The following is a 26,245-nucleotide window of genomic DNA, read 5'->3' on the forward strand; positions in this document are numbered from 1 at the left end:
ACTTTTAGGATTCTCCCTTGCACAAGTATGTGATATGTATACTTCAGGTCACATTCCGACTAGACGTGTCCGGTCTCACTCAATTCATTTTCATTGAGTGAGGCTACTCATGTCTAGTTGGCACGTGATCACATGTATGCAAATCACCTGCACAAGAGAATCCTGACAGCGTGCAGTGCGCACTGTGAAAAGTCAGAAGTCTACAGTCACATAGAATGACTGAAGACTCAGCACAAACTTGAACAACCCCTTTAATGCTCGTAACATAAATAAAATTATGAGGATTAGTGAGTATCACAAAAAAAATTTACATCCAGGTATCTTTTTAGATGACCAACTCCAGAGACAACGTCTCTTTCTTTTCATCTTCATCTTGTCCAGACTCCATTATGACTTTTCTCATCCACAGCTCGTCTCTGCAAACTTCCATCTTCTCCGATGCAGCACATCTCCACACAATGCCCTTAAAGATAGCAGTGTAATTATAATGCTCCTGAATAAAAATATCTTCCCTATACTGAACCCCTGAATAACTAATTGCCCCTCACTATTTTCCACACCCTCTACTTACCATACTGGGCCCCCTCTTCACACTATCTTCTCACACTGTGTCCCCCTATAGGACCCAGTCTCTATACTGTGCCCTCTCATCACACTCCCCCTCCTTGGCTTACTGTCCCCTCCTAGCTGTGCCCTTGCACTGTCCCCCCCATGCTACCCCCCAACACTACTCAGTCTTTATTTTGTGTCTCCTCACACTATTCCCCTCAATAGTCTCATCAAACATTTCCCCCTCCCTCCTCATACTGTCTTCTCTTACATCCCCCCTGCTAACCATACTGTCTCCTCACAAATCCCCCCAAGTCCTCATACTGTGTCTGTACCCATCCCCCCTTCACTATCCATACTGCATTCGCACACATACTCCCCATTCTGTGTCTGCATCCATCCCTCCACTTCTCATACTGTGTCTGCATCCATCTCTCCCAATCAACATACTGCGAATCCCCCAATACTGTTTCCTCATACATGACCCCCATCTACCTACTTGCCCCTGAAACTGTCACTTCAAATCACTCTCCGTATTGTGTCTCCAACTGTCCCTCCCTTGCTTCCCTAACTTGTGCCTTCAAATCTCCCCCCTCACAGAATAAATCCTCCCCTCACAGAATAAATCTCCCCCCCAGAATAAATATTCGCCCCCACAGAATAGAAATTCCCCCCCACAGAATAAATATTCCCCCAATAAAATAAATTCTCCTACAGAATAACCCCACCCCCACATAATAAATCCCCAACTCACAGAATAAATCTCCCCACACACAGAATAAATCCCCCCTCACAGAATAAATCTCCCCACTCATGGAATATTCCCCCACAGAATAAATATCCCCCCCCATAGAATAAATCCCCCCACAGAATAAATATTCCCTCTTCCAACCCCACGTTATATTTAATCTTCGGTGTCTTCAGCTCCACAGCCACAGGAGCACTTACCACTGATGCTTTTCTGGGTGCCAGCGATCACATGATCTGATCACGCTGCTGATGTCGCTCTGACCCGGCGGTCAGAGCTTCAATTGTACTCGTGTCTCATAGACGCGAGTACAATTGTTCACTGGGAGCTGGCGCGCTGCAGCTCCTTTGAGCCAGGTATCAGCTTGACAGCCGGCTCACAGAACGGCTGAATCCCAGTGTGGTGGGTGGCATAGGAGACACTTCGGACCGCCGCATTAGGCGGCCGAACTGCACCCCCTGCTGGCTGCGCCCAGGGCACATGCTCAGGCTCTCCCCCCTCGATACACTTGTGCATTCTCATGACTGTCCCCAATGGGGTTCACAATCTAAGTTCACTATTCATACTGCTATCCATACTTATCTTTGTAGTGTGCGAGGAAACCCACGCAAACACGTGGAGAACATACAAACTCCTTGAAAATGTCTTTGGTGAGATTTGAGCTGTTGCAGAGCAACAATGCTACCCACTGAGCCACCGTGCTGCCATTGGATTGAAAGTAAACTTACATAAAAGAGTTAGCATTCTGCCACAGGTGAAGCTCTAGTATACTGCCAACACTACACCATCCCAAAGTATGTGAAAGTCATGAAAAAAAGGGCAGCTTGATAGATTATATTATTCATTTGGTAAAGTATAATTCTTTTTGGGCCTTTTAAATACCAAGAATGGTTTAGTTTTATAGAAACCTCTTTCAGGAAATTCCCCTTCCATGATATCTACATTTTATCAATGCGATATTTCCTTCTGTACATCAAACATAAAGTAGATTCATTGTTATAAGCCACGTTGCTCAGACTTGAGCTTGAAGCAGAAGCGGCCTGAACAAGCCCTGATTTATCCGTGATTACAACATAAGTCACTTTGTTTTATTGCTACTATGACATTTTCTGCTACCAAGAACCGTATTTTCTAAAACTGCATTTTGGAAGCTGATTGCTCATCTTTGAACAAAACACATGATCACATGATATGATTAACTTTTCTGAACACATTGCTTTACATACTTTGGGCCAGGTTCAGACAATCATATTTCCGGTCAGTGTGCTGTGTGTGCAGGGAGCACGTATGTACAGCCACTGACCATTGTTAGTCAATGTGTACATGCGCAAGAACAGTGCGTGCAATGGCAGGCAGCTCCTGCACCCGTCCATGATGCCAACTAGTGCATGGAATTACACACAGACCCAGCCATGTCCACAGTTTGTGTACATGACTGGTCCCATCATTTCAACAGTCGCCTGAATCGAGTCTTAGGTCTCCTTCACACGTCCTGATATTACCGGTACTGGAAAAGCCAGTGCCGGTGTAGTCCGTGTGTTTGGGTGCGTAATCAGTGTGACATCCGTGTGCACCATCTGTGTGGCACGTACTGGAATAGAATGCAGAATAGAAATGACAGATGTTTAGGTGTTAAAGATGCAAAGATAGAGAAAGATAGATAGCTGTCCGTGAGATATATAATCAGTGTCTTGTGTGTGTAGCTTACTGTACTTGTATTAAGCTAATAAATAAATAAGTGAAAAAAATTATGTGGGGCCCCCCCTTCCCTATTTTTGATAAAAAGCAAGGTAAAACAGGCAGCTGCAGGCTGATATTATCAGGCTGGGAAGGTCTATGGTTATTGGGCCCCTCCTAGCCTAAAAATACCAGCCTGCTGCTGCCCCAGAATTGGCGCATCCAGGGCCGGCTACAGGTTTTCCTGGGCCTCTGGTGAAAGACTCTCAGTGGGCCCCTTTAAGTATCATGAGCACCACATAGTCCTCCATACAGTATTATGGGCACCACATAGCCCTCCATACAGTATAATGGGCACCACATAGGCCTCCATACAGTATAATGGTCCTACATAGTCCTCCATACAGTATTATAGGCCACACATAGTGCTCCATACAGTATAATTGGCCCCATATATTGCTCCATACAGTATTATGGGCCACACATAGTGCTGCATACAGTATAATCAGCCCCATATATTGCTCCATACAGTATAATATGCCCCCTATATTGCCCCATACAGTATAATGGGCCCCTTATATTGCTCCATGCAGTATAATTGACCCCCTATATTGCTCCATGCAGTATGATGGGCCCCATATATTGCTCCATACAGTAGAGTGACTGCAGACTTTTGTGCCTAACCTGGACAACCCCTTTACAGGAGTCCCATTATAAGTCAATGGCATCTGCTGTATCAGTTTGTAGCTCTTCAATGGATCTGGCACAGTGTCACTGCATCGGTCATGAGACGCCATGGCTCCACTGTTACCCCAACCTTAGAATCCTTACAGTGCAAAGTTTGGTCACAATATGCCAATCTGTGGGATAGATTGGAGGGGGTGCAGCAGACCTGGAGGCCTCTATAAATGTGTGAACCTGATGAGGGTCCTGTGTGCTCACGGTGATTTATCTCACTGTATAAACTTCTAATCATTTTACTCACTTTTGAATTTCAGACAGTTTTAACATTTCTGTGTTGAGGAAAAATTGAACACGCATCTTGCCTCACAACAGTACAATTTCAGGTCTCCAGAACAAGTAGATCCACTTTAAAATATTAACCCTTGAAATGTCAAAAGCAGATTTATGATATCTACTTAGCCAATTCCTTATGGGGAGTACACTTGGCCACCATCCAATCAAAGAGCAGAATTGTTTTGCTCAGTAAGTTGGCAGGCGTTTGCCTTGGAATTCTAGAATTCAGCCAACCAAGTAACAGCAAAGACACAGAGGTCCTTCTTGTGGGGCGTAATCTGGCAAATGTGTGCAAGTTCATTGCCAGTTCCCTGATACTTTATCAGGCACGGCAGTGTATTCTGAGGCTGGACATCAGCCAACCTTCTACCTCGAAAAAGTTTGATAATGAAAAACAACTTAACCTTTTAGTATAAAATCTACAACATCTACAACATGCAGCTGGACTGAGGGCAATCTTTTCTTCCAATACAGGCCATATCTATCTATCTATCTATCTATCTATCTATCTATCTATCTATCTATCTATCTATCTATCTATCTATCATCTAAATAGAAGAAATGTAAAAATTCAAGACTATGAATTAATATTTTGAACTCATAGGAGAGCAATTTCTGCAGTATGCCTGAGGATGTGTTCACACTGCAATGCAAGGTGTTAAGCAATTGCCAACCGGCCCACGGCCGAGGCAGCTATCTCTGCCAGTAGAAACTACACAATGTAGGTAAGGCTCTGTTCACATCTTGAATGGAGACATGTGCCCTGAGCATTCCACATCATACCCCAACATGCAGTAAGCATACGTTGGAGGATTCCTTTGAGCTTATCCATCAGGGAGTACTCCTAATGTACACCTTCAACATGGCTAAAATCAAGATACAAATGGAGCCTTAGAAGTGTATTCATAGAAACTCTATAGCCATGAGATTTGCACATTTATTATTCTAACTTCCGAATACGATCTCGAAGTAAATAAGTGAATTTTGAGTCCATCTTCAACTTAAAAGGTCAAACTAGCTCAGCTTTAACACCAGCCAATATCAGTACCCCACCTTAACCCTGCTGGAAGTGGAGGTCTGTGCCCGTTGCTGACCCAGCCACCTTTGAATAATCTGTCTTCAGATATTTCTTGGCCCAGTCTTGATGTTTCACCTTGTGTGTCTTCTTCTATTCTGACTCCATGACTAAGCTGCAAGCATAGGGCTCTGTGAGACACCGTTTCCAGGCTATCTCTTAACCTTACTCACGCAAAGTGATGGCCTCAAATAGTTTAACTCGACTGCCGGAAGCACTTTGAAGATTTATTTTCAAGCAGAAATCTTGTGGAAGTGCAAACGAAGAGCAGGTAAAAATACTTTTTTAGGTACAGGCTGGAAGCACATGAGCTTCTAACTTGGCTGAAGATGGTGAATGAGGAAGGAACATGGGGAAGAAGGGAGGGGTTACTGACATCAGAGCTACATCAGAGGAAGACAGGGAGACAGAAAGGACAAACTTATAAGGAAAGCAAACATTACTGCATAGTAATAAACAGCAATACATAACAAGCTGCCTAATAATTCTGCACACCTTGATAAGGGATGTTGTATCCTTAGGCCTCACCCTCCTCAATGCACAAATACATATCACCTGATCTGTTTCATCCAATAAGCATTCATGCTTATACAGTTTGGAGTTAGAAAATCTGCATAAAAGTGATGATTGGTTAAAACACTCACTTGCCTAATAATTCGGCTATATTTTTTAACGTCCAAAATTTTAGAACTTTTGACAGAGCCCCAGACAAAGGCTCATAGAGCATGTGTGGACAGAGAATAAGTACCCAATCTGCAGACTGGTATGTAAACAGTCACCGACTTCTTAAAAAAGCAGTGGATCCCAAGATCAATGCTCAAGGAATATGTTTTAACCCCGTTTGTACTAGCAAATTTGCATTAAAATCCTTTTAAATACATTGATCTCAAAAACATATTTTCCAGAAGTATCGTGATGTCCGTGCAGGTGATGTAAGTGACTTACATAAACTATACATAGTGTACTTTTCTACCCAAATCTCTCAGCTGCTTTTAATATAGCTGTTCCGGAAGAGAAGTGGTTTTCAGCTAGAACATGTTAGTAGCGGAGGAGTTATATTCGGCAACCTTAACCCTTTACTGGTGTTCTTTTAGGTACTAACACTGTTATGTACTGCAGACAAATATCAAAATACTAAAATCCATGTTGGATGTTAACTTTTATTGTATATGGTATGAAGCATCAAAAATGTAGGCAACATGAACTAATCCTTGTAGCTAATGTGAAAAAAAACTATGTACACTGGAGTGTAATCAGCTCTATGAGAACTGATGTAAGGCAAGGAAGTGGATGATGATACAAAACAATTTCTGTGTAACACTGATCATGGACTGACAAAGGAAACATTTATTCCTACGCTGGTTAGATATCATCAAAATCATTTGATCACACAAATAATAGAATACACAGAAGTGCAATTTTAAATAGATCTGTCATCAGATTTCACAATACAAACTGAATACGTTATTAAACAGATCCATGTCAGAATGACTGAATAATCTGGAAAATTCATACTCTGTTTCCTCCCTCCTATCCTGGCAGATTGATTCTCAGTGTCCCTCCTCCCTGCTGTTGCTGAGATTTCACACTGCTCAGCAGTTGCGTAACTAGAGTCTGATGGGCCCCGGTGCAAGATTTGGACTGGGGCCCCCTCCCCCATCCTGAATAAATTATATATATATATGCGTCCTTCATCCTGGTATATATGTCCCTCATCCTGGTCCCATTCTGCTATATGTCCCTTATCCCGGGCCCCATCCTGGTATATATGAAAATAAACTATTACACTAAGCAGGGGCATTCATAGAAGTCATGGGGCTCCATAGAAGAAGTATAATGTTCCCCCCATAGCCCTCCATATAGTATAATTCATCCCATAGTCCTCCATATAATATACTGCACAGCTCATAGTCATCCATGTAGCGTAATGCACAGCCTATAATCCTCCATAAAGTATAATGCACAACCTATAGTCATCCATAAAGTATAATGCACCCCCATAGTCATCCTTAGTAGTATAATGCACCAGATAGTCATCATTTAAAGTATAATGCACCTCATAGACATCCATAAAGTATAATGCACCCCCATTGTCATATATAGTAGTATAAAGCACCCCAGTCACCCTATAAAATATAATGCACCCCCATAGTCATCCATAGTAGTATAATGCACCCCCATAGTCATATATAGTAGTATAATGCACCCCAGTCATCCTAAAGTATTATGCACCCCCATTGTTATCCATAGTAGTATAATGCACCCCCATAGTCATCCTATAACGTATAATGCACCCCCATAATCATCTATAGTAGTATAATGCATCCCATAGTCATCGTATAAAGTATAATGTACCCCATAATCATCCATAGTAGTATAATGCACCCCATAGACATCCATTAAGTATAATGCACCCCTATAGTCATATATAGTAGTATAAAGCACCCCCTTAGTCATATATAGTAGTATAAAGTACCCCAGTCAATCCTATAAAGTATAATACACCCCCATAGTCATCCATAGTAGTATAATGCACCCCCATTGTTATCTATAGTAGTATAATGCACCCCATAGTCTCCTATAAAGTATAATGCACCTCATAGACATCCATCAAGTATAATACATCCCCACTGTCATCAATAGTAGTATAATGCACCCTATTGTCATCCACAGTAGTATAATGCACCCATAACATAAATAAATAAAATACTCACTGTTCCTTCCCTCCCCCACCATGTGTTTCCTCTTGTGAAGCCGGCAGCTGCTGGCCTCTGATTGGCCGGCAGAGTGTATTGTGCCGGGCCCCTGACCCAATGGCCAGGTCGCAGTGGCCACCGCGGTTGCTACGCCACTGCTGCTCAGTACAAACTACAGTTGTCAGTCCGTCTCAGTGGATAGAGACTGAATACACTTGGCTCATGAGCTATTTCATTTTAAAGCTGTAATCCTAAAATGCTTATCTTAATATCAGAATCACTGTGACATGGATTTTCAAAGTAAGTACACCAGTGTCATCAGGCCTAAGCAATCTACTTAATAATGTACGCAATTTTGTATTGTTAAATCTGGTGACAGATGCGTTTTAAGGCCTCATGCTCCTGGCGGAGCCAAGTACAGACCTGATTAGAGTCTGTCTGCTGCTGTTTGGTTTTCATTGGGGAGCTGTGTTTGGGGCGCTGATATTCTCCCCCAAATCTGTTGGACTCATGACAGAGAAAACCTTTGTGCCTTGCTTTATATGAAATCGGAGGCATACTTAGGTACAGTAGGGCCCCATAGAAGCCTACACATGCCCTATTATGCTTTTTACAACTCATAATATGGTCATGTGTATGAAACCTTATATGAATAAAAAAGGTCTTCGCCAACAATATGTGTTCTTTCTGCTAAAAAAATCATACAGTGCTGTACAAATGTTTTAGGCAAGTGTGTAAAAATGTTTTAAAGTAAGTACGCTTTAAAAACAGAAGCGTTTAATAGTTTATTTTTTATCAATTAACAAAAGGCAAAGCGAATAAGAGAAAGGAAAATCTGAAGCAGATCAATATTATTATTATTATTGTTTATTTTTTTAGAACACCATTGATTCCATGGTGCTGTACATGAGAAGTGGTTACATACAATACACAATAGAAATTACAATGAGCAAATAGTGAGAAACAGGTACAGAGGGGAGAGGGCCTTGCCCTTGTGGCTTACATTCTACAGGTCTGCCTTCAAAACAGCATCACTGCTTCTAGGTACGCTTGCACACAATTTTTGAAGCCACTTGGCAGGGAGGTTGTTCCAAAAATATTGACATATAATCCCACACAGACTGATGCTGGGATCAGGGTTCTGTTGGGGTCATATCATCATTACCAGAACCCTTTGTTTGGTTGTATGATTGGGGTCGTTGTCCTTCTGCAGAATAAATTTTGGAGCCAATTAGACACGTCCCTGAAAGTATTGCATAATGGATATGGGCAGCACGGTTTCTCAGTGGTTAGCATTATTGCTTTACAGCATTGGGGTCCTGGGTTCAAATCCCACCAAGAACAACATCTGCAAGGAGTTTGTATGTTCTCCCCGTGTTTGTGTGGGTTTCCTCCACTTTCTCCAGTTTCCTCCCACACTCCAAAGACCATACTGATAGAGGATCTAGCTTGTGAGCCCCAATGGAGACAGCTATGATAATGTCTGTAAAGTGCTGCAGAATATTATGGTGCTATATAAGCAATGCATAATAATAATATTATGTGTCTGCCTGTATTTCTCAGCATTGTGGACACCATTAATACTGACCAAATTTCCAACTCCATTTGCTGAAGTGCTGTCCCAAACTTGCAAGTCGCCTCCATCGTGCTTGACTGTTGATTTTGGAGAACAAACTGCCTTCTGTTACAGCCAAATGTTTCACATTTTAGTCATTAGTCCAGAGCACCTGCTGCCATTTTCTGCACTCAGTTCCTATGTTTTAGTGTATAGTTGAGTCACTTGACCTTGTTTCCATATCGAAAATATGGATTTTGGACATAATTCTTCTATGAAGACAACTATTGGCCAGTCTTCTTTGAACAGTAGATGGATGTAGCTGGGTTATACAGGTTGCTGTCAGTTCTGAGCTGATGGCACTGCTGGACATCTTCCAATTTTGAAAGGAAGTCAGCATGATGTGTCTTTCATCTGCTGCACTAAGTTTCTTTGGACAAGTGTGTATATGGTCCTCAACATTGCCCTTTTTTTGGTGTCCTCAATGCTGAGTATCGAGCAGTGCCGAGCACACTGGCCCATTGCTAATTAACACCTTTTTTAATTGTAAAAATCTTAGCAACACATATAAATGGTTTTATTCACTCTTCTGTTTTGTTTTACATGCACTTTTTATGAGTTGGGTGTAGTTTTTTCTTCTTTAAATATGCAGCATAGTCTAATAAATTTAGATGATATTGTTCTATGCCAAGGAATTGGTATTATTTAAAAACTTATATTCTACGCTTGCCTGGTTCACATGTGTATATTTATTCATTTTTTAGCAACCATATTTCTACAACATTAAAAAAAACTGAAAAAAAGTCCACTCTTTAACAAAAAATGTAATGAATGCAGATAAAAATGAACAACTCAGATATAATACAGAACAAACTATGAAAGAAACCACAAAAACATCGGTATTGTACATCCATATTTGATCAGTATATGCAAATGCAGCAGCAGGGTGTATATACCTAATAATTATCATTCCATGACAAATACCAATGCAAGACAAATAAGAGTTATTATTCAAGCTGTGTTCATGTAATGATGTTTGCAGGCTGTAAGTCTAGTAAAGCATGACAAAAAGCTAAAAAAAAATGTTTTTCTCTGTGGCATGTCCCATGCAACATAATATGCGGCATGTGATCTATTTATGTAATAAGCAAGCGGCCAGACCCATATTTCTAAAGAATGAGCAGTGAACAAATACGATGGGTCAGATGAAGGCCCTGGATGACAAAATCCCTGGGAAGGGGGGAACACAAGTAAACAGTATTAGGGTATGTTCACACAATGTCTTTTTCAGATGGCCTAAAGATTGTTTAAGACACTTCAGGAAAATCTCCTTTTCTCTAGCATTTTGTAAACGTAATGCATTTTTTAGTTGTTTCCTCAGTGGTTTTTCCACGTTTTTGACCAATGATGGGTTTTTCGAGCGTTTTTCCATCACTTATGGGTTTTTCAAATGTTTTCCCATCACTTTAACCCCATGAACATGTGACCAGTGAGACTATAATGGGCACGTGTGTAAGGGGGGAGACCGGGGTGTAAGTACTTTCGGAACAAGGGATCCGGAACTGCCGGGGCCATGCCTCTTGTTGCAGGGGGAAGACAGACTGCGAAACAGGAGTCACGTGACCGGGAAGCTGGGGGTGTGTCCAGAGAGAGAGCTGAGGAGTCAGGTGACCGGGGAGCTTAGGTCCTGTCTAGGAAGAGGGTGGAAAAGGAGTTTTTGCGCGGGAAAAGTGGCAGTGGACAGTGGGAGTCAAGCTCGACTAGAAGGAGAAGAGACGCAGGATCCCTGGAGCCGAGCAAGTGAGGTGCAGTGTTATGGACTAGGGGCTCAGCGGGTCAAACCGGAGACCGCCCGCTGCCGCCAGAAGACGGAGCATTGTTTAGGCAGGGAAGCCGGAAGAAAGCAACACCGGCATCAGTCAGCCTGCCTTGTGAGGAACAAGAGTCAGCTAAGTCTAAAACTGCCGAATACAACCGTGTTGACTCTGCTACATCTAGCCAAACTGTGAATTGTCGGTTATAGATATTACCGCTACTTCCCTTGCTGTCTCCATATTTCCCCTGTTACTCCCTGCGTGGCGATTGACCCTGTAACAGTAAATCCCCCTTGTTTATTAACCCCGTATTGGCTGCTCTGTGTTTCTGTGTCACTGCATCTAAAGTACCTGTGTTACATTTGGCGTTGTTGGCAGGATGCAGTCTTTAGACACAGACGCTGCAAATCAGTCCATCCTGGGAGCCCCTATATCTACCTTGCCGCTGGGGGCCAAGCTCAGCAATCTCCCAAAGTTCACCGGGGACAATATGATGCTGTGGGACAGGGTTGAGAGAGTTAGGAGTATGTTACGTATGCATCCGATGACCCCAGCTATGTAAGCCGAAATAGCCTTACTGGCCCTGGATGGCGAGGCCAGACAATCCGTGATGTATCGCCCTCCCCATGACCGGGATACTGTAGAAAAAGTGGTGCGGATATTGGAGGAGATGCATGGGGATCCCACCAATGTAGGAGAACTGAGGATACAGCTGTTTCACCAAGTGCAGCAGGAGGGGGAGACTGTGACGCAGTATGTTAATGCATTACAGAGGGTGCATGCCTATATCACTAGAAAAGACGACATGGGGAATTTGGGAATGGGCCCCCTGACGTGATCTTAAGAGACCAATTTGTGGCAGGCCTCAGGGATGTGCAGCTGAAGCAAGCCTTGCGGGAGCACCTGCGCGCTAACCCACGTATGACTTTTCTAGAAGTGGGGGCGGAGGCACGTGTGAGAAAGCAGGAGATGGGAGTGACGGCCCTGGCAGGGATGGTCCGGAGTAATGAGGTACCCACCCCGCCTGCAGCTTAACCGGAATGGGCTCGAGAGATGCAAAAGGAGATACAGGAGATGTGGGGCGAATGGTCCAGGCTCAAGAAGACCCCTGCACCGACACCAGAGATACCCAGATCGATTGCCCCAGTTATGGAAATAATTGAATTCAGCCCCCCCCCCCCCTGCAGGAGAGTTCCGTAGAGAAATGAGGCAGCCCTACACAGACAGAGACACGACCTGCTGGAAGTGTGGAGGCACAGGACATTACGCCAGGGGCTGTGCTAGCTGAGGGCGGCCCCTGTCACGGCAGCCGTTAAACTAGTGGGCTCCGTGTTTGGGGGACACAGCATGGAGCCTGAGGAAGGGGAAAGAAAAAGAGGAAGTCCCAAGGACCTAGTTTCCACCAGCCCGACTGTCTGGGCCGAAATGAGCGGTCGGGCTGTTCACTGCCTGATTGACACGGGATCCCAGGTAACTACGATGACAGAAGCCTACTTTCAACAGCGATTTCCAGAGATAGCGCGGCCTGAATGGGGACCAGTAATTAGACTCACAGCAGCTAATCAATTACCCATCCCAGTCGCAGGGGTGGTGTGGATGAAGATCCGAGTGTGTGGAAAAGATGTGGGGAAAAAAGGGGTCATCTTGGTCGCAGGGGGGAACCGGAAGTGGACCCTCGGTGACCCTCGGAATGAATGTGCTGAAAGAGATCGGGCAAATCCTGATTAGTGAGCCGAAGGAGATTCCTCTAGACCGGTGGGACCCACGAACTCCCCAAAGGAGGGTTTTTCAACTATTAATCCGAGCCGCCCAGGCTCAGGAGACGTTGAGTGAAGGGAAAGTCCTGGGGAAACTAATAGTACCAGCAGCTACGGCGCTCACCTTACCACCAGGACAAACTGTACTCATGTGACCCGCACGGGCCTGCACACCTCTTGAGGGGGTCGAAGTACAGATAGAACCAACATCGATGGACAAAGTACCCCCCGGACTCCTGGTGGCTCGGACACTGGCCACCGTCCAGGGTGGGAATGTTATAGTTTGGAGCGTTAATCTGGGAGAAGATGACCTCACACTCCCTCCCAGGGCGGAAATAGCCCAGATTCTGGGAATGCCAAAGAAGTTGGTGCGACCTGATGCGGTACAGCTGTCCGCTGTATGAGGAGACCCCTGGAGTCTGGCGGTCACCGTGTCGCTGGAATCCCACCGTGCTGGTGCGAAGGGTGAACAAACAATCCTAGAACGAATGCGGGCTGAATTGACGGGACTTTCACCTCGACAGGTGCAGCAGGTTGAGGAGGTACTGGAGCGGTACCAGGAAGTCTTTGCTCGCCATGAGGATGATTTTGATTGCACCGAAGCCATTACCCACGAGATTCCCACTGGGAGCGCTGCCCCAGTGCGGGAGAGATACCGGCAGATACCTCCCCAGATGTATAAAGAGGTTAAGGAGATGCTAGCCCATATGTTACAGAATGGTGTGATACGGGAGAGTCAGAGTCCATGGGCAGCCCCGATTCTCCTGGTCAGGAAGAAAGATGGGACCCTGCGGGTGTGTGTGGACTATAGACGACTGAATGCCTGTACAGTACGAGACTCTTACCCACTACCCCGAATCGAAGAGTCTCTGTCGGCCTTAGGGAAGGCAAGATACTTCTCCTCCTTGGATCTGGCCAGCGGGTACTGGCCGGTGCCCGTGGCCAAACATGACCGTGCGAAGACGGCGTTCATATTACCCATGGGACTGTTCGAGTTCAATTGGATGCCCTTCAGCCTGACTAACACCCCCGGGACGTTCCAGCGACTGGTGGATAGGTGCCTGGGCGATTTGAATTTCGAGGCGACACTTTTTTATCTTGACGACATAATTGTCTATGCTGCCACCTTCAAAGAGTACCTCCAGCGACTGGAGCAAGTACTGAGCCGCCTACAGAGTCATGGTCTAAAGGTGAAGCCCCAGAAGTGCCACCTGTTCCACAAACAGATCGAATATCTCGGTCATACTGTGTCCGGTGAAGGAGTCAGGCGCACCCGGGAAAAGGTGGTGGCCGTACAGGAGTGGCCTACCCCGAAGACAGTGAAGGACGTTCGGGCCTTCCTGGGACTTGCCGGGTACTACCGAAGATTCGTGAAGAACTTCACCCGCATAGCCAACCCATTGCTGGAGCTACTTAAGGGAGTGCCGGCTGGCTCCAAGAATCGGGCGATTTGGTGGGAAAGCAGCCAGGAAGAGGCCTTCCGTGCCCTAAAAATGGCCCTGACTGAGGCCCCAATACTTGCCTATGTGGATTTCTCCCAACCATTCATACTCCACACTGATGGGAGCCTACATGGTCTGGGAGCCATGTTATCCCAAGTACAGGAGGAGAAAGAGCGCGTGATTGCATACGCCAGTCGCTCCCTTCACGACTCCGAGAGGAACCCAGATAATTATAGCTCTTTCAAATTAGAGTTGCTGGCTCTGGTTTGGGCAATGACCAAGAAGTTTGCAGAGTATTTCTCCGGGTCCGAAGTATTGGTGAGAACAGATAACAACCCATTGGCTCACCTGGAGAATGCAAAATTGGGGGCCCTGGAGCAGCGGTGGGTGGCCCGCATGGCCAGGTAGCTACCGGTCTAAGGCAGAGAATACTCACGCCAACGCCCTCTCCAGAGTGACATATGAACGGCCTAAACATGACCGCAATGAAGATTTGGGGCAGATGAGATCCCTAGCTTCGGTCAAACTGAGTTACGCTGGTCAGAACGGACAACAGCAGGAGTGCCTCATCACCGTTACGAACAAGATCAATTTATATGGCAAAGTATCGTCCAGTAAGTCCAAGAATGTGAACGTTTGGTGAAGGAACTCTCACCCGTGGAATGGCGAGTTAAAGGAGAGCAGGAGTGTAAGGGGGAGGGGACCAGGGTGTAAGTCCTTTCAGAACAAGGGATCCGGAACTGCCGGGGCCGTGCATCTTGTTGCAGGGGGAAGACAGACTGCGAGACAGGAGTCAGGTGACCGGGAAGCTGAGCTCCAGTCTAGGAAGAGAGTGGAAAAGGAGTTTTTGCGCGGGAAAAGCGGCAGTGGACAGTGGGAGTCAAGCCTGACTAGAGGGAGAAGAGATGCAAGATCCCTGGAGTCGAGCAAGTGAGGTGCAGTGTTATGGACTAGGGGCTCAGCGGGTCAAACCGGAGACTGCCCGCTGCCGCCAGAAGACGAAGCATTGTTTAGGCAGGGAAGCCGGAAGAAAGCAACACCAGCATCAGCCGGCAACTGCCTTGCGAGGAACAAGAGTCAGCTAAGTTTAAAACTGCCGAATACAACCGTGTTGACTCTGTTACATCTAGCCAAACTGTGAATTGTCGGTTATAGATATTACCCGCTACTTCCCTTGTTGTCCCCATATTTCCCCTGTTACTCCCTGCGTGGAGATTGACCCTGTAACAGTAAATCCTCCTTGTTTATTAACCCTGTACTGGCTGCTCTGTGTTTCTGTGTCACTGCATCTAAAGTACCTGTGTTACACATGTTCCATCATGAAAAACATGGACAGAATTCATACACGAAAGACAGATGTCTAAGGCCTTAGGCTATGGCTACACAGCCTCTTCAGTCTTCCAACAAGACAACGGCAATGTCCCATTACAACCCTACTAATAAAGATTGTGTTTTTCTATTACTATTATTTTTTTCTTTCTACTGTTTGTTACAATTGCTAAATCTCATGTGACCCACAGCCAATTTGCACCATAAAATGGCACATGACAAGTAGTAGTTGTATCATACACTTTTTTTTTTGTGCCATTTTGTATGTCACTTGCTGTCATTTAATCAAAGTCAATACAAAGCTCAATTCCTTAAGTTGCATAATAAATAATATGATTATACCATTGAATCTTATTGATAGTCTGCATCAGTCACATTCTTTAGCAAGGTGTCATAATTTTCCACCTGCAAAGGGGACAAAGCTTCTTTATAAATAGTCAGGTTTGTGGTATCACTATTTGGTGTTAGTTTCTAGGTTGAGATAGGGTTGGATGAGGCAAGTTTGCCCCAAAATTTAGCTGATCAATTAAGGTAATTACTATTTTACCTAATAGAGTTATAAATTCTAAAATATTCAATAGAAAAAACATCACTGGGCTTGCCTTTAGGAAGTCTGTTGGCTTCACTTCTGGAAGATCTCACTTCATTGTTAGCAGACGTGATTAATGAAAGACATCTGGGCACTTTATGACAGTATTATGTGGGCATAGGATGGCAGCATTATTTTGACACCGAGTTCCTTGGGTATAGTCTTTTTTAATGAAATTATTTTTGTCGTTATGTACAGTACAGACCAAAAGTTTGGACACACCTTCTCATTTAAAGATTTTTCTGTATTTTCATGACTATGAAAATTGTACATTCACACTGAAGGCATCAAAACTATGAATTAACACATGTGGAATTATATACTTAACAAAAAAGTGTGAAACAACTGAAAATATGTCTTATATTCTAGGTTCTTCAAAGTAGCCACCTTTTGCTTTGATGACTGCTTTGCACACTCTTGGCATTCTCTTGATGAGCTTCAAGAGGTAGTCACCGGAAATGGTCTTCCAACAATCTTGAAGGAGTTCCCAGAGATGCTTAGCACTAGTTGGCCCTTTTGCCTTCACTCTGCGGTCCAGCTCACCCCAAACCATCTCGATAAGACATATTTTCAGTTGTTTCACACTTTTTTGTTAAGTATATAATTCCACATGTGTTAATTCATAGTTTTGATGCCTTCAGTGTGAATGTACAATTTTCAAAGTCATGAAAATACAGAAAAATCTTTAAATGAGAAGGTGTGTCCAAACTTACGGTCTGTACTGTATATTAGATATACTCTACAGCTTTGATATATGGGTGTCCAACCCTTAGGAACCACATTTATCCAGAGAAGAAGTCCAGAAAATTAAACAATGAAAGATATGGAAACCAGTTATAAAGTGCAGATAAACTGAAGAGCAGTTCTCTATACTTTACAATTCCAGCCTTCATTTAAAGGGAATCTTTTACAGGTTTTTACTATTTAATCTGAGAGCAGCATAGTGTAGGGACAGAGAGCCTGATTCCAGTGATGCGTCACTTGCTCAGCAGCTTGTTGTGGTTTCAATACAATCATTGTTTTATCAACAGGAGATTATTAGGTATCACGAGGCAGGCAGTCAAGCTAATCTGTGTAGCCCCACCTTCATCACTGATTGGCAGCCTACTGTGTACACTATGCCAATCAGTGATGAGGGCGGGGTTATATAGAGCAGTAGGACTATCACAAGTCCTATAGTGATAATCTCCTGCTGATAAAACACTGATTTTATTGAAATAGCACACACCGCCTAGTACGTGAGTGACACATCACTTTCATAAGGGTCTCTGCCCCTGCATCTTGCTGCTCTCAGATGACATAGTGAAAACCTGCTGACATATTCCTGCATATATATATATATATATACACTGCTCAAAAAAATAAATGGAACACTCAAATAACACATCCTAGTTCTGAATGAATGAAATATTCTCATTGAATACTTTGTTCTGTACAAAGTTGAATGTGCTGACAACAAAATCACACAAAAATCATCAATGGAAATCAAATTTATTAACCAATGGAGGCCTGGATTTGGAGTCACCCCCAAAATTAAAGTGGAAAAACACACTACAGGCTGATCCAACTTTGATGTAATGTCCTTAAACAAGTCAAAATGAGGCTCGTATTGTGTGTGGCCTCCACGTGCCTGTATGACCTCCCTGCAATGCCTGGGCATGCTCCTGATGAGGTTGCGGATGGTCTCCTGTGGGATCTTCTCCCAGACCTGGACTAAAGCATCCGCCAACTCCTGGACAGTCTGTGGTGCAACGTGACGTTGGCGGAAGGAGCGAGACATGATGTCCCAGATGTGCTCATTCGGATTCAGGTCTGGGTAACGGGCGGGCCAGTCCATAGCTTCAATGCCTTCATCTTGCAGGAACTGCTGACACACTCCAGCCACATGAGGTCTGGCATTGTCCTGCATTAGGAGGAACCCAGGGCCAACCGCACCAGCATATGGTCTCACAAGGGGTCTGAGCCACCCCGACAGGTTTTCCTTCTGAGGTCTTGAGGTAGAAATGTCCGCGGTTTTGCATAAAACCAATATGGAGCACCTAAAGAGATGCAGACTATATACAAGAAAGGAGTCTGTCTGCTGCCAGTCTGCAGGGACACATGTCTCTAGATACCGGGGTAATAAATCAAAATATAAATGTCAACATATTAACTATAAACAAGTTACAACCGCCAGGGCTGCTTAAATCTCGGGTTCCCTCCTGGGAAAAGGCTCGTTCCTCCCGACGGAGGCTGACCGGTCCCCTGAGGCCGAGCACGAGGGGGCGTCGCTCCCGGACACTTTATGGACATCCAGGGCGAACCACCCCCGCACCCCTTGGTGGCGAGAGTACGTTACTACATCGCCCGGGAAGAGGTTCCGGCCAGGGTGTCCCTTCCTTAACCGAGGCTCGACATCCCGCCTGCTGACAAACACGTCGTCCTCATGCTGGGGACTTCTGATGAACCCCCACCCCGCCTCGTGGTGGAAGCGGACGACTTGCCCTTCCACACGGGGACTAGGACGGGTTGCCTCTTCCTGCCAGGCCCGGGATTTGGCAGCTTTGGCCCGTACTTCGAGGCGCTCGCAGCGGAGCTACCTTTGGCGTTGCTCCCGAGCGAGTTGGAGTATCTGCTCACTACACCACTGACTCCTCCTCTGCGCTTCAGCCCGGGTCTCCCGGGGGAAGCCCATCAGGTCCCCCCCCTGGTTGTCCCAGGCCCACTCCTCAGCCCACTCCTCAGCCTCCGGCCAGGTGACTGTCGGTGCGGGTAGCGGTGTCATTAGGGGTTGCTGCTGGTCCTCTGCAATCGTGGACCAGTCTGGGTTGGAGCCGGTGGACACCTCTGCAGCTTCAGGCACTTTGTGTTCGGGAGTAGGGTGGCATCGCAGGTCCCCACCTATAGCTGCCGCTTGCAGCTCCGGAGCAAAGACCTGCTGCCAGGTGACCACGCCGGGCAGGAGATACTCAGTCATGAGGTCCAGTATGGGAACGGTAGGCTCAGCAGCCAGGGCAGGGGTTGCACACTCCTTGGCGGCGGGCCTGGATGCGCAGCAACATTTCTTCCCGCCACGCAGCCGTCGCCGCCTCCTGGGCCTCTTTCTGTCTCCGCACGAGTCCCGGGCCTTCCTGGCGGAGAAACTTGAAATCTCCCGCTGTAAGAACGCTGCCGCCTCGCTCCCTGCTGGGTGAAGGGCCTGAACTGGGTTCAGAAGGCTTGGTAGGTTGCGCTCCAGAAGCGTCCATGTCTGCCTCCGAAGATTGCCAACCTCCTACTGCAATGGCCGCACCTTGTTACTTTTATTCTTCCTCCTTTTTCGGGGCGGTTCCTGGGCGGCATGTTGACAGGCCCGCCTTCGTTCAGCCCATCCGATTTGATGGGCATTACCCCGCGGACAGTCTCTGATGGAAGGGGCAGTCCACACTTTTGGCGCCAAGCGGGAGCCCAGTCCACGATGGGAGGTGTCAGAAGGCCATCTTTCCACAGCATTATGGCGTCTGTTTTTCTTGGGCGGGCGCCATTTTAAGCGAAAACGAAAGTCCAAGTTGTAAGGCACACAGTACCCGGTAGCAATGGGTAATTCCTTCCCTTGCTGCGGGCACGGTGGTGCCCCTGAGGGTTCGACCGCCACAGGGATGCTGCACTTCTTTAATGGAGTGTAGTGTTCCTCCTCTGAGGTAAGAACAGTGTGATGGTCAGGACCCTTCCTTCACATCCAACACCACACTTCTCCACCAGAGGAGGCTAGAATGCACTAGGTGCTGCCCTCCTGGTTACTGGGGAACCAAGAGTTAGGGGAACCATTTAGTGGGTGAGGGTGGAGGACTCACATTTTAGTGACATTGTAAAATTCATATTTAATAAAAAAGCCATCTTGATGCTTGGTCCTTGGTTCTCGGTCCTGGTTAGTCAAGTTGGTTGGCTGTCATCTACTGTGATCTCCCATACTGAAAGTGGATCCTGTGTGGACCTGCAGCAGATGGGGACACAGCCCTCGTACCCCGGCCCTGGGATGAGGGGCAGGTTGCAGACGAGGAATGTCTCAACCCGGTCAAGGACCACGACCAAGAAGGCCGGGAATTAAGAGTGTAGCTCCACAGCAAATGCATCCCAGGGAGGATGCAGACGGAGCGGTATACGCCACCTGTCCTCGCCAACCTGATATATTCAGAGGGAGTCCGGCTGCAAGAGGGGTACCGGCCCCCGACACCTGACCTCGCTACTCCACGTCCTGGTCGGGAAAGCCCGGTAGGCCCTGAGGATCCCACCGGGTAACGGAAAGGGCAGAGCTGCCACCCGTGCCCTTTTTCTGAGAGGAGTTCAGAGGGAGACCCGGCCTATTTACACACACAGACTGGACAGCACTCGGTCTGTAGTTTTAGGAACACTCTGGTGCGGGGTCCTGATTGAACACTGGACTTACTCGGAGGTTGTCGGACCCCCTTCGTCTCTGGTGACCGCAGAACTCCGCGTGGAGCAGGGAGTCGCCTTCCTTCTGCCATCTCTTATGTGAGTAAAGCCTTGGAAGTTCACCCCTATGGCCTCCGGACTCTTTATTCTGCGCTACACCGCACTTTGCAGACTTCCTAGACTACTACCCTCGTCATCCTGTCCCTCTGCCCTGAGGCCCTGCTCCGCCTGTGGGGAGTAGTAACAACGTCAGCTGCTATAACACCAGGCCTCGGCGGACTGCAGCAGCGCTGGTTGCCTTCACCAGGTGCCACAGGTGGCGTTGTCGTAATCAGCCACTCATCCCGGATAAGCCCATACCACCCTTTTAAATTGTGATGGCCCTGAGCACGGGTCGGGTCCGGGCCACGGCTGCACCCCATCTCTCCATCACAGGACCCGACTCCGAGTCCCCATCTCCCAGGGTAAAGACAAGGGCTTCCGAGAAGAGGCGTAACACTGACATACTCCAGCCACATGAGGTCTGGCATTGTCCTGCATTAGGAGGAACCCAGGGCCAACCGCACCAGCATATGGTCTCACAAGGGGTCTGAAGATCTCATCTCGGTACCTAATGGCAGTCAGGCTACCTCTGGCAAGCACATGGAGGGCTGTGTGGCCCTCCAAAGAAATGCCACCCCACACCATTACTGACCCACTGCCAAACTGATCATGCTGAAGGATGTTGCAGGCAGCAGATCGCTCTCCAGCCCATCTCCAGACTCTTTGTCACATGTGTTCAGTGTGAACCTGCTTTCATCTGTGAAGAGCACAGGGCGCCAGTGGCGACTTTGCCAATCCTTGTGTTCTGTGGCAAATGCCAAGCGTCCTGCACGGTGTTGGGCTGTGAGCACAACCCCCATCTGTGGATGTCGGGCCCTCATACCACCCTCATGGAGTCGGTTTCTAACCGTTTGTGCAGACACATGCACATTTGTGGCCTGCTGGAGGTCATTTTGCAGGGCTCTGGCAGTGCTCCTCCTGTTCCTCCTTGCACAAAGGCGGAGGTAGCGGTACTGCTACTGGGTTGTTGCCCTCCTACAGCCCCCTCCACGTCTCCTGGTGTACTGGCATGTCTCCTGGTAGTGCCTCCAGCCTCAGGACACTACGCTGACAGACACAGCAAACCTTCTTGCCACAGCTCGCATTGATGTGCCATCCTGCATGAACTGCACTACCTGAGCAACTTCTGTGGGTTGTAGAGTCCGTCTCATGCTACCACGAGCGTGAAAGCACAACCAACATTCAAAAGTGACCAAAACATCAGCCAGAAAGCATTGGCACTGATATGTGGTCTGTGGTCCCCACCTGCAGAACCACTCCTTTATTGAGGGTATCTTGATAATTGCCAATAATTCCCATCTATTGTCTATTCCATTTGCATAACAGCATGTGAAATTGATTGTCAATCAGTGTTGCTTCCTAAGTGGACAGTTTCATTACACAGAAGTTTAATTTACTTGGAGTTATATTCTGTTGTTTAAGTGTGTCCTTTATTTTTTTGAGCAGTGTATATATATATATATATATATATATATATATATATATATATATATATACTGTATATGTATGTATATATATAATAAAATTATACTAATCAATATAAAAGTGCACTTAGCATCACTCGGACCCTCCTGTGGTTAGATCATTCCTGAAACTTTGGACTGACTTTCACCATTGCCCCATTGGAGTTTCTAGCTGATGCACATAAACAATTAATGCTGTATATATTGATGTAGTAATGATATGCTGAGTACGTGGAAACCTTCCGAGTGTAAATGCGTGTTCTATACCTTCCAGGACATAACATACACACTCTGGATTTGCTCCAAAGCAATTGAGAAGTGAAATTAATCCATTTTGTTATGATACAAAACTATGCAGAATTGCATCAGAGCGCTTGTCACAGATCCAGCTGGCCTGAGATCTAGCATTGGAATAATCCCTCTCGATTTATATTGAAGCTGGTAAAGACTAACTATTGGAAGATTAATTCTAAAATACAAATGACCTTAATCCCTGCCATGTATCGGATAGAGGAGATTACAAGGAGCAGTGTCCTCCCCTCAAGCTAAGTGAAAATATTCTTTAACAGTGTCATTCGCACTTTTTTTTTTAGTTTGTGTACTACGCCTGTCATATTTAGGTAGAAGATCTCTGATTTTGTTTTCAAGATTGTTGTCTGAAACTGGAGATGAGCGTATAGCTTCTCGCAACCGTGGCCCGTGGTCCAGGTAGGTGTTCTCTGGCCATCGACGGGAACTGCATGAATTTCCTGTCCTTCCAGGTTCCTCGGTGCAGCGTTTGATTAGCTTGCCCGGTGTAATGACATCTATGCGCCGTGTGGCACACAGGTTACTACGTGCTAGCACAGCAAAACATAACACGAGGCCGGGATCCCAGAAGATCAGGAAATTCACACAGCTCCTGTCCACAACCAGAAAGTACTGACCTGGACCATGGAACGAGAAGAGAATACATTTTTTATTTGTACTTTTCTTCTGAAAAATAAAAAAATTAAAAAAAAAAAAGATGAAAAATAGCACCACTATTACAGCATATAAACAAGGCCTATGCAGGGGCATATATAGAAATTATGGAGCCCTCCCATCCCTGCACTCCCCCCAAAAAAATTGTCAGAGTAGGCGTGTTCATGGAGCAAAGGTGCAGTCACAGAATAATAAACCTCCCACCTTTTCAAGACAGGGAGAGGGACATGTTATGCGGCACTTACAGTCATGGCCAAAAGTTTTGAGAATGACACCAAAATGATATTTTCACATGATCTGCTGGCCTCTGGTTTTTATTAGTGTTTGTCTGATGTTTATATCACATACAGAAATATAATTGCAATCATATTATGAGTACCAATAGGTTATATTGACAGTTAGAATGAGTTAATGCAGCAAGTCAATATTTGCAGTGTTGCCCCTTCTTCTTCAAGACCTCTGTAATTCTCCCTGGCATGCTCTCAATCAACTTTTGGACCAAATCCTGACTGATAGCAGTCCATTCTTGCATAATCAATGCTTGCATTTTGCCAGAATTTGTTGGTTTTTGTTTGTCCACCCGACTCTTGATGATTGACCACAAGTTCTCAATGGGATTAAGATCTGGGGAGTTTCCAGGCCATGGACCCAAAATCTCTGTTTTGTTCCATGAGCCATTTAGTTATCACCTTTGCTTTATGGCAAGGTGCTCCATCATGCTGGAAAAGGCATTGTTGGGCGCCAAACTGCTCTTGGACGGTTGGGAGAAGTTGCTCTTGGAGGACATTCTGGTACCATTCTTTATTCATGGCTGTGTTTTTAGGCAAGACTGTGAGTGAGCCGATTCCCTTGGCTGAGAAGCAACCCCACACATGAATGGTTTCAGGATGCTTTACAGTTGGCATGAGACAAGACTGGTGGTAGCGCTCACCTCTTCTTCTCCGAATAAGCTGTTTTCCAGATGTCCCAAACAATCGAAAAGGGGATTCATCAGAGAAAATGACTTTGCCCCAGTCCTCAGCAGTCCACTCCCTGTACCTTTTGCACAATATCAGTCGGTCCCTGATGTTTTTTCTGGAGAGAAGTGGCTTCTTTGCTGCCCTCCTTGAAACCAGCCCTTGCTCAAAGAGTCTCCGCCTCACAGTGCGTGCAGAAGCACTCACACCAGCCTGCTGCCATTCCTGAGCAAGCTCGGCACTGCTGGTAGTCCGATCCCGCAGCTGAAACAGTTTTAAGATACGGTCCTGGCGCTTGCTGGTCTTTCTTGTGCGCCCTGGAGCCTTTTTGACAACAATGGAAGCTCTCTCCTTGAAGTTCTTGATGATGCGATAGATTGTTGACTGAGGTGCAATCTTTGTAGCTGCGATACTCTTCCCTGTTAGCCCATTTTTGTGCAGTGCAATGATGGCTGCACGTGTTTCTTTAGAGATAACCATGGTTAACTGAAGAGAAACAATGATACCAAGAACCAGCCTCCTTTTAAAGTGTCCAGTGATGTCATTCTTACTTAATCATGACTGATTGATCACCAGCCCTGTCCTCATCAACACCCACACCTGTGTTAATGGATCAATCACTAAAACGATGTTAGCTGCTCCTTTTAAGGCAGGACTGCAATGATGTTGAAATGTGTTTTGGGGGTTAAAGTTCATTTTCTGGGCAAATAGTGACTTTGCAAGTGCAGTAATTGCTGTTAAGCTGATCACTCTTTGACATTCAGGAGTATATGCAAATTGCCATTACAAAAAATCAAGCAATAAACTTTGGAAAAATTACTATTTGTCTCATTCTCAATACTTTTGGCCATGACTGTACACAGTAATTTGCCCCTATTGAAGCTCCTTAGAGTTCTTACCCACTACAATACTTCTTTTAACGCCCCCATAAAGTATGATGCCAACAAATATACTCCCTTCCCCTACAGCGTGATACTATCACAGTCAATTCCTCCACAGTATAACCCTGCATGCACAGTATGATGAACCCACAGTAGCCCCAGCAAAGTATGATGCCCCCCCCAGGGGCACCTAACACAGTATGAAACCCCACACAGTTCCCAAACACACATAAGGCTCCCACAGTGACATCCACCTCATAGTATTATGCCTCTGCAAATATTATGAGGCCCCAATGATTCCCAACACAGTGCATTGCCCCCAAAGTCCTCCCACATGGTATGATGTCGCCAAAGTATGAGGCCCGCAAAGTCCCCACCATTCAGTATAATGCCTCCACACATTATGATGCCACCACAGTCTCCCCAACACAGTATGATGCCCTTAAATTATGATGTCCTCACAGCCCCCCAAACAGGATGATGCTCTCATAGCCAAACACACAGTATGGTGGCCCCCAAAGTGACCCCCTCCATGGTATGATGGCCCACACAGGATGATGACCACCCCAGTCTCTCATACACAGTATGATGACCTCCGCAGTTCCCCACATGTAGCCCTCTTCAAGTACTAATATATTAAAAAAATAATAATAATAAAGCTACACATACTAGCCCATTCTCCAGGCACACTGCTCTACTCTGTGCAATGTGTTGGATTAAGACTCCATCGTCTAGGTGTGATCTATTATTATTATGATTTGCTTCTGTGACACCTCTCGCCCTCCCTGGGAAATGAGGTTACTCGGAGCCAGGTCAGTGTAGGTGTTACGGGGGATGCAGTCGTGGCCTGGACCCGTTCCGTGCCCAGGGCTGTCACATAAAAATAATGGGCTTTCAAATAAGAGTGGTATTTTTCGACTACGCCACCTGCGGTTTCCGGTGATGGGCACCGGCGCTGCTTCAGTCCACTGAGGCCGGTGTTACGGGCAGCTAAGATGGGACGGCTCCCCGCAGGCGGAGCAGGCTTCAGGGCAGAGAGAGGAAGGAATGGTGGGTGCAGTGCCGCGCAGTAAATAACAGGCTGAGGCGGTGTGTGAAGTCATCCAGAATTTTTACTCACATTCAGATGAACTTTAGCCGCAAAGCTTCTCTCTGCTACTCGCGGTGTACTGCGGCCACCGGGAAGGGGGGTTCAGCACTTTCCAGGTAGATCAGGAGCACCTGTCGAGACCCCTCTGGT

This window comes from Phyllobates terribilis, unplaced genomic scaffold, assembly GCF_046119375.1.
Source record: "Phyllobates terribilis strain yellow unplaced genomic scaffold, ASM4611937v1 Scaffold_5__5_contigs__length_657084704, whole genome shotgun sequence".
Classification (NCBI taxonomy): Eukaryota; Metazoa; Chordata; class Amphibia; order Anura; family Dendrobatidae; genus Phyllobates; species Phyllobates terribilis.